General features: G+C 40.8%; 1 long non-coding RNA gene across 1 annotated transcript in view; it reads right to left on the bottom strand.

Moving 5' to 3' along the window:
- The window catches only part of LOC137166699 (uncharacterized), a 108,370-nt gene extending 98,092 nt beyond the window's left edge, over window positions 1–10,278 (bottom strand). The window contains exon 1 of the long non-coding RNA XR_010923766.1: window positions 10,170–10,278. This is a non-coding gene — a long non-coding RNA (uncharacterized lncRNA). The remainder of the gene's footprint in view (window positions 1–10,169) is intronic.
- Between the last annotated feature and the right edge of the window lie 5,492 nt (window positions 10,279–15,770).

A 15,770-nucleotide genomic window follows, 5' to 3' on the forward strand; every position in this document is an offset into this window, starting at 1 on the left:
GTTCCAGTCTTCTTAAAGTTCTCCTCCTGTGGATTCCCCTATCCAGGCATTGAACTATTTCCATTGCTTTATTCTGTATGGCTTTTCTTGTACTATATCCTTCTTTCATCTCTTCTAAGGTGACAATTAGTCATCTGCCATAAGCTTTTCAGGATATAAGGAGGGAAAAGATTTGTCATGCCTCTAATGGTATCAGACTGGAATTGTTCTTTCTATCTATCTGCATCCCCTTATTAAGCAATATGCCTTCATTGAACTAGTGAGCTTCACCACAGCCAACCCTGACCTACCCTCTTCTGAAGAAGAAATGCACCTGAGGTTAGCCAAGCATTTCCCTGCCTAGCTATGTCTCTTTAAGCGATCATGGGAAATCACATCTGACAACAAGGAATGAACAGGGGAAGAGCTAACCCTAAAGAAAGAAGCTACAGGAGTGCATATGTCAATGGCATTCACGCCTCTTGAGTCTAAGATCTCTTAGATGCAAAAGGAAGGAAAGGAGGGAAGGATTAGAAAAGGCAGTCGGTTTTGGTTTTGTCTCCCTGCTGCATCTGCTTCAGAGTTCTGTTCAATGAATCATCAAAGGATGAGTTAGTCCTTTGGGATGCTCGAATAGAACTGCTGAGAGGGCAAAAAATGACAAGAAGGAATTGTCTGACAAAGGCACAAGTAGAAATCAATAGAAGAAAGATTCTCACGGATGATCTGAGGGGCATGATGCAGAAAGAGAAAAGACCATAAGCTGGATGCTCATGGGGGTAATTAAGGAAATAGCAGAGCTTTCCTTGTACAGATTGTCTGTTTGCTTGATTGTCTCCCCCTGGCTGCCAGTCAAAATGTGAGATGTGAAGCTGAACTGGGAAACAGAGGAGGAGAGAGAGAACTCAACAAATGTTATGCTGAACAAGTAGCTCTTGCTGCAGGATATGTAGACTGTTTACCTGTGGGAGGTCAAGAAGGATTTTCCCGACATGTACAATATAGCATGGATAGCGAGGTTCACTGAAGGCTCCTTCTAATCCCCGAAGCATGTGATACTGACAACTGCTGGAGCCAGGATAACAGACTAGCAGAGTGACTTGCGAGTGCCTGATCCAATGCACGTTGACTTCATTGGGTTTTAGACCAAACCCCTATTTTCCAAATGAGTGCTTATAAGGTATTGCTTAGAGAGATTAGGCAGTCAACATACCTGTCATCTAAAACTCGTTACATTTATCTGACTCACCATACAAGTGCTATACAAAGACAGATAAAGAACCATGAAAATGACCACTGCTTTCTTAGCTGTCAGATCTTTATATTGTAGTTTGTCTGATTGTGTACTACCATGCTAGAAGATTTTTTTTTTTTTTTGTATGTAGACCAACAAGGACTGTCACAAACATGAGCAGTACCAGAGTAGGCATGAAATCCTATTGCTGCAGGGAAAGGTGCACAGTCTTATGGCAAGATAGAAATGTGGTGACAATGGGAAGTGCCTGAGCATTCATATATATGAATGTGAGTTTTCAGACTTGCAGTCACTTTTGTTGCTCTCCTCGGTATTTCTTCTCATTTGTCAGTATTTTTCTGGTAGCAAGAGACCTAGAAACTGAACACAATATTTCAGGTGTGATCTCATCAGTTCTATATAGAGTGACTATTACCTCCTTAACACCTTCGTGTATGCAGCCCATAATTACATGGGAGGAACAAACCCCACCCCCACAACCAAATTACATTTTAAATGTATGTCTAATTTCTTGTCCAATAAGCGAAGTGCATATATGTCCTATTAATTTCCATAGGAACTTTATGCACCTTTACAGAGTAAAATAGACCTTTAGGTCTACAGAGCCTGCTTAGACAGGCCTAAATGACTGTTAGCATAGGGCATCTATCTGCTAACATTTCATCTGGTGTATCTTAGACAGTGAAGAGGTTGATATGCTAAAACTAACGAGAAGGTTTAAATCCTGTTGGCTGTAAGAATCAACAATGAGAGCTCTAAGCACTATTTATCAGTGATCAGGTTATTGATAAAAATGTTAAAGTTTGCAGGCAACCCAAAAATTGGGGGAGTGATAAATAATGAAGAAGACAGGTCACTGATAGAAGTGTGACCTGGATGACTTGGTAAATTGGGCACAAGCAAACTGTGTTTAAGTACAGCTAAATGTAAATGTATACGTCTAGGAACACAGAATGTAGGCTATTGTTACATGAGGGGCACTCTAGCCTGGGAAGCAGTGATTATGAAAAAGATGTGGTGGTAGTGGATAATCAGCGGAGCATGAGCTCCCCTGGTGACTCTGATCAAAAGAGCAAATGCAATCTTGGAATGCATAAACAGGGGAATCTCGGATAGGAGTAGAAAGATTATTTTATGTTTGTATTTGGCACTGGTGCAACCACTGCTGGAGTACTGTGTCCAGTTCTGGTATCTGCAGTTCAAGAAGGTTGTTGATAAATTGGAGATGGTTCAGAAAAGAGCCACAAGAATGATGAAAGGATTAGAAAACGTGCGCTAGTGATAGACTCAAAGAGCTCAAGCTATTTAGCTTAACAAAGAGAAGGTGATTTGATTATAGTCTAAAAATACTTACATGGAGGACAAATATTTAATAAGAGGTTCTTCAATCTACTAGAGAGAGGTCCAATAGCTGGAAGGTGAAGCTAGACAAATTCAGATTGGATATAAGATGTACATTTTTAATGGTGAGAATAAGTCACTATTGGAACAATTTACCAGGGGTTGTGGTGGACTCTCCATCAGTGACAATTTTAAAATCAAGATAGGCTCTAAGAATTATAGTTCTGTACAACACAACCATAGGAGGTCAGACTAGATGGTCACAATGGGCATTTTGGGTCTTGGAATCTATAAATCTATGAAAAAATAGTAGTAGCAATGTAGGCTACAGGTACAATTATTTATTCAACTACCATTTAAACTTCTGAGAAAAAGTTTACAAGGGAGCTGCATTTAAAAGGATGGATTGGAAATAGTTGATTCAAAATTCCGACGTGTTCACATAGTCAAATACTGAATAATTTCCCGCTATCCCTAGCTGCGTAAGCCCTAATAGCACACAAACAGAGTTTGACAGGGTAGAGTTTGCATGTATTATATTGCCAATGGACCAGATGCATCCCCTGCAAACACAGAGAGAGAGAAACTTCATCCCCTCTGTGCCTGAGGGAGAATTCACCAGTTTGGAGAGTGGGTTGAAGAACTACTTGCACCCTCTCCAAGTGGTTCTGCAGAGGGAAGGAGTTTTAAAATCTGTCAGAAATTAACCAGAAGATGTGCTGGAGCAGCACAACCTTCAGTTGACCAGGCCGTGCCGCCTCTCCAAACAGCACTGCCCACTTTGGTGCCGGTATCAGCGGGTTCAAATCCTTCCTTGGTGGGGAGAGGGTTGCAGGCACCTTGTAGCACTCTGCTCCCATTCTAGGTGGAGTTTCCTCCCATGGTCCTGCAATCTGGACCACCAAAAGCGAATGTGAATCTTACCTCCCTCTAATCATCGATTGTGGGTGAGAACAAACTAGTTAATGTGAGCTCCTCAAGGCAGGGACCAGAGATTCATAGATTATAATACCAGAAGGGACGATTATGATGATCAAATCTGACCTGCATAACACAGGCCATCTTTCCTTTGCGTTCGCACAATGGGGACACTAAATACTACTGGAAGGCAAACTACTAATACCAAATCTCAGTTCTTGCAAACATCAGGTCCATTTCTTGTTCCTGCCTCAGATTTTACTAATCAAAAGAGGGAACCTTTCAACTAAACAGTTTCATTTCTAGGGCATAGAGTTTTTTTTTGTTTGTTTGTTTAGTTTTTAAATTCAAAGTGAAATCAGTCTTTAAAATAACAAAATGCAAGTCTTTAGAGAGTAGTCTGTAGCACAGTTCCATGTGTTTACATTTCCAGTGCTGATGCAATAGTTTCATGAGCATGCACCTAACAAAATAATGTTATGAAGAAAAATTGTTGGTGGGGCTGAGATAGGAACTAGCTTATTTTATCAGACAAATTTTCTACAAGATCAACTGAGGACTTTTAGAAAACTTTAAGAACACACTAATAAATCTGTTATCATTCTGTATACCATTTTATATCCATTTTTTTGTTTTTTCCATGTTTCCTCGTCCCACTCACATAAAAGACAATGGAAAAACTTTAGTACAATAAGATCCACTCCATAATCCTCAGTTAGTGACATAGTAACAACTTCCTCATCCACAAATTCTGTTTTTGATGTCAAATATGGAATAAGCAGCCACAGTATATGAGAGCTGAAGGAATAAAAACTCTAATTTAATTAAAATACCCCTAAATAATGAAAAAAAATGAAGAGAATCACAGATTGCTTTCTTTGCAAGATGTTTCTAAACGTTTTCCATAAAATGTCAACCTCTCTTTAAGGGACAACTAATTATATGGAGCATGAGACCTCAGGCCTTGGCAAGGGAAGAGAAACAATGAATTACATAGGTACAAATTCCAGGAGACCCCTTCTGTGTTCATACATAGCCCATACATTCAATTAAGATGCTGGCTTCTTGAGTACTGAATCAGCTCAGACGCCTGCAGAATGAATGAATGAATCTATCCTGGTTTCCACTAATTTCTTTCCTTTGTTTTGAGAGCAGTCTTGTGGGCAACAGGAAATCTGGGCTCAGGACCCACTCATGACTTCTGTTAATTAATGACTATCGTATGTATTTTTATGAGAAAAACATGTCATGGCCTAACTGGAATGAAAAATATAAAAATAATAAATTCAGCTTTGGATGGGTGTTCTTATACACCAAAATAAATAACTGTGGCTTGCCATTTATTTATCCATTTCCTTATCTGAAAGAAGAAACTGGACTTTGCTGGAAATTGCCTGGTCTTCCGGAGACCACTAAAGGATTATTACTACAATCAAACTCTTGGATCCTTTGACAAGCTTTTCTTGATAACAAGCTATTGTATGTACTTGACCAAGACCATATAGTCTTAGACTTGAACTCTGTTATGCTAGGATGGAAGGAGAACAGCTGAACAGATTTTTAAAAACTGGAGACACAACAGCAGCAAATTAATACAGGATCCCACTCTTTGTAAATGATTTAAACTTTTGACAAGGAAATGTATGGTAGCTTGGTAGCTTTCCCCCTTTTCCTCCTCTGTAACAATTAGTTTCTATGAGCTCAACATATAGACACAAACGGTAGATCTATTATTACTAATACATTATTAAATACTACTTGGCACTTGTATAGTTCTGTACATGTTCAACACTGTGTATAAATATTGATATTGCAATATATGTATTGATTATATGCAAATAGATATTGTAATTCCTCCATTAACTGGGTTGCAGGTGAGTTTGAGAGAGCAGCTGGGAAAATAGGATTGAAACAAAAGTATTTATTATGGTGGATGGGGCTGCCTGTCACCAGCTCCAGAGAAGGCAGGTGCTGCTGTGTGAGGGCTCTGGCTGAATACAGTTTGTTGGATTTTATTTCACTTTTCAAAGACATAGTAGTTAGCCCTATCACAAGGTTGTCCCACTGGGTATAAGAGTTCCTAGGTGAAGTGGCTCAAACTTCTTTTATATGTAAATTCTTTTATATAGTTCTTTTATATGGCCCCATTTGCTGTAGTATCAGAGCACCTCATTATCTTCAGTGTATTTATCCTCACATACCCCAATTCAGAGTTAGGGCAGTACTATTATCCTCATTTTAAAGATGGGGGCCCTAAAGCTCAGAGAGGTCAAGTGACTTGCTCAAGGTCACACAGGAAGTCTGTGATACAGTAGGGAATTTGAACCCAAGTATCCCAGTCTGTAAGCTAACATCCAAACCATTGGACCACCCTTCTCCAGGTGAACTCAACCCAGCCAAGACTAGGGTGATACTGGTGATGTATGTTGAGAGGGATTCGCCACCATATGATAGATGAAACCTCGGAAGGAGGCCTGGATGAATTGGTGTTGGAATAGTAGTCCAAATACTAGTGGCCTTGAGCATGGGATTGATTTTTCTCTCTTCCCCTCACTTCCACCCCTATACACTACTGGAGCCTTTTGGCCAGTATGTAAATATAGAGCTAATTTGCATTAATATACATGTTTTATCTGCAGATTTTTAGTTCAATAAATGGAGGCCACCTTTCCAAGTTATTAGATGGATAGTAAGATCATTTCTTTGTTTGAAATTAGCCTACTAGAATTAATTTCAGATTGTTATTGGTCATAGTCATAGAAGAAAACCTCTGTTGGGTATAGAGGCAGATGCACAATTATATCTCTTGTGTTTTTATTTTAGCTATTGGATGCTCAGGGTGACCAATAATAATATTTAATCCAAAAAGAAATTTCAAATCCATTTTGTTTAATTTAAGCAATGTGGTACGGTTGAACCATGAGAAGTTTAGGGAGATTAAATAGAACTAATCAGACTTTGTACTGATTAACTCTAAATCTCTCACTCGTTGAATAGAGATAGGAAAAGGAAAACGTTCATCTCCCAAGAGGCCAGAGTAGGAAGCAAGAGAACTGCTTAAGAGGTAGTATGTCTAGAGGTTAGAAAAGGAGACGGGATTCCATTTGCTGCTCTCTCACTGAATCATGGGATGTTGGCTAGGTCACCAAACTTCTGTACTCATTTATCTGCCAATGGGTGTGCTAAAATGGGTGTGCTAACTACCACATAGTATTGTGAGACTTGCTGTGTAAGTCATTGTGAGCGGCTCAGGTGAAATTTGCTATAGACATGCACAGTACTGTATTGTCATGCAGTTTTGCATACTCTCACAATCAAATCCAAGAATACTCTGGATTGCATCTGCAAATTCCAGCTCTCTCTCCGCCGTATGTCCTCCCTGCCCAGCAAACTTTGCTATATGAAAGCAAATCAAACAATAGGCTGAAGGAGTGGGACTGACAACAGGCTGTCCAACATTCAGTGATTATAACTTGTTTCTCAAGGTGCACATTTAGAGAGATTTAGTTTATAAAGAAATTTTAGGGAAGAAAACCTAGGTTAGTCATACCCTCAAGTCCCAATCCTGCACACATTTTACGCATGTGAATAGTCCCATTGAAGTCAGACATCACTGAAGCCATCACCACAGTCACCTACATGAAATTAAGCATCTGCATAACTGTTTGCAATACCAGGGATCTGCAACTTTCTCACTTCAGTGGGGCTCTGCAGGGGTGCTGGAGTCTGTCTGCATGGAGCAGCTTGAAAGATTGGGGCCTGGGTTAGCAGTTCACTACTGTGTGGAGTGTGCCCTGAAGTGGTACATTTTCTACCTAGCGCACACACCTGTCAAAAATTGTACCTGCAGACATAGGTGCTGGAACTAGGAGCACTGCGGTTGTGTTGCCACATCCCCGGGCTTGAAGTTGTTTCCATCATATACAGGGTTTACAGTTTGGTTCCATGACTTTCAGCACCCCCACTGTACAAACTGTTCCCACACCCCTGCCTGCAGCTTGTGGGCACATGTTTGTGTACATTCAATTTTGAATGGACACAACTGGAGGCTGCAAAACTCAAATGTACCCCATACATCACAGTGTTTCCTCTATTAGAGAGACAAGTGGATGAGGCAATATTTTTATTGGAACTTCTGTTGGTGAAATAGACAAGCTTTCAATCTAACAGAAATCTTCTTCTTCAAGTCAGTGTTTTGCTAGAAAATAAGTAAGCAAGTATAACAAACAATACAAATACAAAATGGTACAAAAAAGTATAACAGACAATGCAAATATATAATGGTACAAGACTGCTGTGATGTTTAATGTGGCCTAATTATCCAAGCAGTAAAAATTCAGCGTAACTGTTTCTGGGAATGTATGGGAGGCTTCATATATGCTGAAAATTAGTCCTGCATTCTATAAAAATAAATGATTGCATGTAAAACCATTTTAATTTCTAGACGCAACTTTCAAAGTTGGCCACTAGGGGGCTTTCATGTTCTGAATGAACAAAATAATTCTATTACAGTACAGACATAATTTCACTGTTAGATACCTACAAACTCAGTATTTGTTTCTTGTATAGAATTCGCATAACACTGCTAAAAAATTATCTTTCTAATGGCTGACAAAAGACAGACAGACAAACGTACACAAACGTTACGTCACTATATAAACAAATATGATTCTACAATTACTTCCACATAAATTCCTACAGGAATGTTAAATAACTCACTAAGCAGATTTCCAGCAGAACAGGAGTTTGCCTAGTCCCTTTTATTACAGGAAAAGTCTGCCTTCTATAAGTTTTACATTATCACTTCACCATTCACGGTGACCCTCTCTAATAGAGAGGCAAGATTGTACTTACTAATGTAAGTATCACTTTAATTGTCACTGTAAAACTTATGCAGAATTTAAGAAGGAAGCACGGATCATTCTGAGACCAGAGTTATCAATCTGGATCTCAAGTGACACTTGCAGCGCATCCATTTTTGTGTAATTATGTACATAAAGTATTTCATCTGTTCAACACTTTCTCACTCTGTGCTACAGGCACCAGCAGGGTGTTGGAACCATTTGCATAGTGGGGGTGCTGAGAGCCATTGAACCAAACTGTAAACCCTGTATATGACAGAAACCACTTCAAGCCAGGAGGTACAGTAGCACCCCTTGTTTCAGCACTTCTGGGTACCAGCCATTCATGCCAAAAGGCCCTATGAACCGAATGGCTATATTGAAGTTTTCTCTCCTTTTGTTTGTAGTCAGACTAATTCAGAATGGATATGCGTTATAGGGGTTGTGCCTCTTAGGAAATGTCAAAGGAGTATTACCCCAGGAACACTACAGGTTGAGAGAAACACGATCTAGAATTGAGTGGCTCAGGAGCTCATAACAAAGAAGACAAGTCTAATAATCAGTAGATAGGACACTTGACTATGATTCAGGAGACGACCTCTGCCAATGACTTGCTGTATGCGCTTGGACTTCACCTCTGACTCTGTTTTCTCTCCCACCTTCCGTCTGATCTATTTAGATTGTAAGCACTTTGGGGCAGGGACTGTCTCCTACTCTGTTTATATTGCACCTAACATAAGGGAGCCACAATATTAGTTGGAGCCTCTAGGTGCAACTTATTACCAACAGCAATGTAATAAAATAATGCTGCCCGGAAATAATTTTTGCAAGTAATTTGAGATAGGTGTTTATTTGAATTATTATTCATTATTTATATTATACTAGCACCTAAAAGTCCCAATCGGGATTGGTCTGCATTGTGCTAGGTGCTGTACAAACACCTAGTAAAGGATGATCTTTGCTCCAAAGAGCTTAGCATTTAAAATTTAAAAATAATTCATAGATTTTCAAGGCCACAAGGGGCCAATTCATCATCTAGTCTGACCTCCGGTGTAGCACAGGCTGTAGAATTTCACCCAGTTACACCTGTACTGAAACCAATGACTTGTGTTTGGCTAAAGCATATCTTCCACAAAGCATATCTTCCACAAAGAGATCTCGTCTTTACTTGAAGACAGCAAGAGATGGAGCATAGACTACTTCCATTGGTAGTTTGTTCCAATGGTTAACCACTCTCACTGTTAAAAATTTTCTAATTTGAATTTGTATGGCTTTGGCATCCAGTCAATGATGCTTGTTATGCTTTCTTCTACTAGACTGAAGAGCTCTTGAGTACCAGGTGTGTTCTCCCTAGGAAAGTATTTATACGTCATAATCAAGTCACCACTCAATATGTGCAACAAATGGACAGAGTCTGTATTTTGCTTCACATATTTTACAATATGAGGTGGCTGTTGGAAGTGTTTATAGGAGAACAACCCAACAGGTGGAACACACAACCCTGTGAAGAGCCCCTTTGCAATGGGCTTCATGAGAAAAGCACTCTGAGCAAATGAGTGCCCGATATTGTAGGGGCTGGCTGCCTCCTTCATGGTGCTGACCTCCCTCATTTCCCATTGACATCAGTTAGGGTTGTCACCTTTGTGATGCTGAGAAACTGGCCCCTGTGCCCCTTCTACCTCAACAAAAAGGATCCTAGTGCCCATTATAGCTAACTTTCCCTCATGAGCCTCTGCTCACAGCCACCCTCTCAGGAGCGTTCTCCATTGAGAGAGTCCTCTGCCCCCTGCATTGTCTCCTCCCAGGAGCCCAGGTTTTTCCACCTCTCTCCTTACCTCTGCCAGCAAGCCTTGAGTCCGTCTCACTTCCCAGTCCTCCTCCGCACCAAGAGAAACCACCATGGTATCAGAAAGTTGAGGGTCCAGGTGCCCCAGCTGTGCTCTAAGCCATGTGATGTGTACAGTAGTAACAAGATCACTGTGTAGCCATGTGTGTGCACAGCTTACACGGAACATTGGTCTCTAGTAGGGGAAAAAAAATCTTTTTACCAGCAAGGCAGAACAAAAAGGTGGCAACTACTGTGAGAGTGTTCAGAGCCTCATAGGAGGCACTCAGCATCTTGAAGGATTGAGCTCTGAGTGCATCAAACTTCTGGGGAATCTTGAATGCTGACTAGCTCTTGAAAAGGTAATGCTGATTTAGATGCCGATAGCATCCGAGACCCCTACAAGTTCTGTTTCTACACTTAATTCTCAACTATGCCATGAATTTCCATCCTAAAATCCTATCCCAGTATTGTCCCCCATGAATGGATGGGTCCTACCTTGCCCTGTACTGTCTCCTGGCAATAACTTCTTTAATGCTGATATCACCTGGATGCTGGCAATGATGAATCGCTATAATATCTCTTCTGCTGTTTAAGCTGTTATTGGCCTGCAGGCAGGCTTCCTCAAGCTGTTGTTTTTGTGAGATTTTGCAGACACAGGGATGAGTCAGTATTGAGCAGTGAGACTTCCAGAGCACTCTCTGATGTCACAAAATGATGCTGATAGTGAACTTTTTCCCCCTCCGAGTCAGTATTGCACCAAAGTCTCAGCATGGGTTTAGTGCTGCGGGAGAAGTTGGTTTACAGATAAGATGTAAAACCAGAGTCCTGACCAGTTGCCGATATTGGGATCAAATGGTACTTTTACAAGACTAGGAGGATTAAGCTGAGCATCTTGGCCAATTTCTACTTACAAATTACATTCTGCTACCTGAAATTCCCTTTCTATTCTACAGGACAATGATATTCTTCACTGATTATTGCGTTGCTTTGCGCTATTGAATAGCTGCTACATTCCAAGGCAGAGGTGACTACTTTTTTACTGGTGGATGAAGTGACCCCTGTTCATCCTTAATTACTACAACAATGGGTTCTGTACAAAACCTTGACAAAGATAGACAGACAGAGATTGGAATTGCTGCTGTGTATGAAAAAAGAATAAAAGTCGGCAAGTAAACTAGCAAATAAACCATGGTGTTAATTAAGAGAGGTGAACTGAAACTCCATCTTGATTTGGTGGTTTGATCAGTGCTTCCCATGAACTCCACGCACCCCACTCTCTTGTAGGCTACTGAATGATAATATCCTGTCAATGAAACAGACAAACTAAAGAAAGTGATGAGATTCAAAGTGACATGTTTTTAAGAAGCCACAGGCACCTTTCCAAAGAGTGTAGAGTCACTTTAAAGGTACTTGGGAAATTTGCCATTTTATATCTCCTGAAGATCTGGTCCCTTGTTTCTGCACAGAAGGACAGCTTTGTGAAATTAGACAGAGCTTTCAGCAGAGTATGCCAAGCCTACACTAATACTGTTGAAATTAGGGTTGCTAACCCTCGGATTGTCCTGGTGTCTTCAGGAATTAAAGATTAATCTTTAACTAAAGATTGTCATGTGATGAAACCTCCAGGAATACGTCCAACCAAAATTGGCAGCCTTAACTGAAATGTGTGTCTTTTAAAAACCAAACCAACTATGATAATTAGCTTTTTAAACATGATTTCTTTAAGGGACTGCATTCCAGAGTGCAGGCAATTATGGTAGGTTACCTAAACCCTGAGAGAGAGCCTACAGATAAAACAATAGCAAAAATCAAAAGATGCCTTACAGCTCTGATAAGGCTTATGAAGGAAAAAGAAGGATCTGAAGCAGCTGTCAGCACTTCAAGTGTGATACCCTCTTGTACAGGACAAACCCTGCCCATGTAAGGCAGAGGAATTGTTCTTATAGAGATACGTTCAAGGCAAACGGTATCTAGGAGACATGCACACCATGGTATCAGCCTTTTGAATCCAAATTACCTAGGGTCTCCACCACTCGCCCACCCGTCTCTCCCTAAGGCCTAGATCTCTTGCTCTTCCCTCCTCATAGTTCTCAATTTCATTATCCTCAGAAATGGCCATATCCTGGTACTAATCTTCCTGTGCAAGGTAAATTGAAACAAATCAGGAATGGCCACAGAGTGTATCTTTCCCCATCACACAAAAGACCTATCCTGCCCAGGATCTTTTAGAAATAGGAACTGAGTCAGGGCCCACCTAAGCATAATTTTTTCAGGCCCTGTACAAACTTGTAACATGGGTCCCCTCCCACACACATACCACAATCCCTCATCCCATACATACAATCTCATGAGCCATGAAAATTTTTTCCTCGTGGTAATGGGGGTTGCAGCCTGGGCTGGGCCCCCCAAGGCCTCCGGGCCCTGGTAAAGTGTACCCTTTCTCCCCACTCCTCCCCTCCGCTCCCCATGTGGGGGCCCTGAACAGAGTTATGTTTACTGAGCAGCCCCACTTTAAAATGGACCAGTGAATCTCTACTCCACAACCGGCAGATAAGAGGCAGAATTTGTAGTGATTCCATGCACAGTTGCAATGGATCATTGTTTCAAAATGTCTGACTTTGTGATCTTCCGTTGAAGTGAAGCAGAGCAGTGTTAAAAAGGCCATTCCTTTTAGGTTTTAAATTTTTCTGAGATATGGTTTGAAAAGTTCTGCTCCAATTATATCACTTTAGAGCTGTGATTACTTTTGGTTCACAGAAAATTGCAGTTGGGAGTGAAAAACCTGCTGTAAAAGTGCTGTAACATCAAGGTTAAGTGCTCATGGAGTTCTAGAATGCTGAAATCTACCATTCAAAGGGGGGGCAGTAGTGTCACCCAGCCTGCCACGGATGGCACTAAGGCCACTTCATGCTCCTTCCCAGGTGGATGGCTGTAGCCAAGCCTGCATCTTTTCTGAGCAGTCAATGTGACCTCTGGCCTTAGTGAGGGGCAGTCCAAGAGGCCGAGAGGTAACTTGATCTAGAAGGTGATGCATGGTGCTGACCAAAAGGTGCTCCTGTTCCTTCTGTGGCTTTGATCAAGTCACTTAATCAAACAGAGTTATTTTCCCATCTGTAAAATGAGGCTAAAAGCATTGGCTCATTTGGGCAGAGGGAAGAAAATAGTTGAAATGATTAAATAGCTAGTGTTAGGAAAGTGCTGTGTGTGTGCTAAAATTCACTATAATGCAGAGAAAACCCTAGCTGACCTCAACATCCCTCTCTGCCTCCTCCCCACCCTTTATTTGGAAAACTATTATTTGCACACACACACAGAAAAAGCCTAAACAAAGTGTCAGGGTCAGTTGCTATAGACTATAAATTGCATCACCAGTCTGTATGCTGAGATTACTGAGGTGTGCTGGTTTTGGAGTCAACTGCTATAGTCAAAGATCCCCTGGTGATCAGTGTGCAATGAACGCCTAGAAATATAGGTTCCAATTATGCACAAAATATTTTTTTGTCTTTCTTTCAGGCTGGAGTCACGATGGGTTTCATAATTCTAAAGGTAAATCACTAAAGCACTTTGAACTGATAATGTCCATTGATAAATTTATTTCAGGAACATAGATTGGCCAATTAATGGAGGAGGATGAAGAAGGATTATTCATATGCAGATGGAGTGATGATATAGCAGGTGGATTTGCAAAGAAAATTGCTATCGGTAGAAGCTTATCTACCCTAAATCAATATCTCCTTCATATTCCTAGCAGCAGTACTAACTTGGGGACAGGCTAAGTTAGCCTCAGTAACCAAGTCAGAGTTCCAGTAGCCATCCCAGATGAAATAGACTAATCCGCTGAAATCATATACATTTGCAACAATATCTTTTGGTGTGCTTAGGGAGCTCAGCAAATGAAAATGCTGTTTTAAATTAAAGAAAATAAGTACTTCAGTTTCACTGTAGTGAGTATGCAGCCGGAATTAGGGAGGTGTAGTCAGCAGCAACTTAATTAAGGTTGCATTGAGATATGGAAGGATTAAAAATAATATGAATCATTATCGTATTTATGAGTCAACAGTGTGCCCTTATTGCCAAGAAGGGTAACGGCATATTGAGCTGCATTAATAGGAGCATTGCCAGCAGATTGAGGGAAGTGATTATTCCCTCTGTTCAGCACTGGTGAGACCACATTTCGAATACAGTGTCCAGTTTTGGGCCCCCCATGACTAAAAGTATGTGGACAAATTAGAGAGAGTCCAGAGGAGGGCAACAAAAATGATTTGGGGATTGGAGCACATGATTTATGAGGAGAGGCTGAGGGAACTAGGCTTGTTTAGTCTGCAGAAGAGAAGAATGAGGGGGGATTTGATAGCGACCTTCAACTACCTGAAAGGGGGTTCCAGAGAGGATGGAACTAGGCTGTTCTCAGTGGAGGCACATGACAGAACAAGAAGCAAGGATCTCAAGTTGCAGTGGGGGAGGTCTAGGTTGGATATTAGGAAAACATTTTTCACTAGGAGCATGATGAAGCACTCAAATGGGTTACATAGGGAGGTGGTGGAATCTCCATCCTTAGAGGTTTTTAAAGTATGTCTTGACAAAGCTCTGGCTGGGATGATTTATTTGAGGTTGGCCCTGCTGTGATCAGGGGGTTGGACTAGATGACCTCCTGAGGTCCCTTCCAACCTAATCTTCTATGGTTCAATTTACTCATCAGGAACAGATTAGATTTTCTAGTAAATTACTACTGTTCAGTAGCATAGGGATTAGAAGGAATTAAAAATAATTTCTCCAGTAACTGGTACCCAAATAGGAGCGCTAATGGATTTTGAAGGAAAGCTGAGTTCTGCATTGATTATTTGTTTCAATAAACAACATAAGTTCCAGAACCTTTGTGGGCCTGGGGTGGAGGATATGAAGCAGTCGTCCTAAAGCCTGACCAGTTCCCCATAAGAAGTCTATACTCCACACACTGCATATGATGCTAAATCTAAATGAAGCAAGATAGTCACCTGGAACCCAATATATAAGAACTAAGCCTGACCTTGTTAATGATCATCAGTTCACTTTTTTACCAGTGACCCTCTTTTAATACAGTACAGGGCACTGAGACCAAAATGATCCTTCCCTGTGATGTGTACTTGAACACAGTTCCACAAAACACTTTTATTAATATAAGCCCCAAACCATTTAGGAATTTTGTCCATTTGAGAGATTGCCTTTTCCCTGGGCAGCGTTTCCACAGCTGTGGCTTATGTAATCTAGCTGGAGCCCCGGTGGTTTTAAGAGTGAAGGTGATGCTAGCTAGGGCATTTTCCTTGATAAGTCCTCAATTTTCAAACTTCCTGCCCACCTTAGTTCCAAATCAGTCCTAATCTGTTAAACTCCAAGGCATGCTTCTATTTACCAATCTTTTTGTAGCAAGAGGCTTGATAAGAATTGGCATTTGTGGGACCAGGGGCATTAGCTGGATATGATTTCATCTATGGCTGGTATTGTCTGGTTTTGTGGTTAGAAGAAATTGCTTTATCTGGTGGTGGCTTGGTTTTTTTTAGTTGGCCTAAGGTGCTTGAGATATGTGCTTCTCAAATATTCTCTGTCAACCTGAATAAATATGTTGGGTTTA

The sequence above is a fragment of the Emydura macquarii genome, unplaced genomic scaffold (assembly GCF_026122565.2).
Source record: "Emydura macquarii macquarii isolate MOO-44397 ecotype Brisbane River unplaced genomic scaffold, CSIRO-AGI_Emac_v2 contig_2897, whole genome shotgun sequence".
Classification (NCBI taxonomy): Eukaryota; Metazoa; Chordata; order Testudines; family Chelidae; genus Emydura; species Emydura macquarii.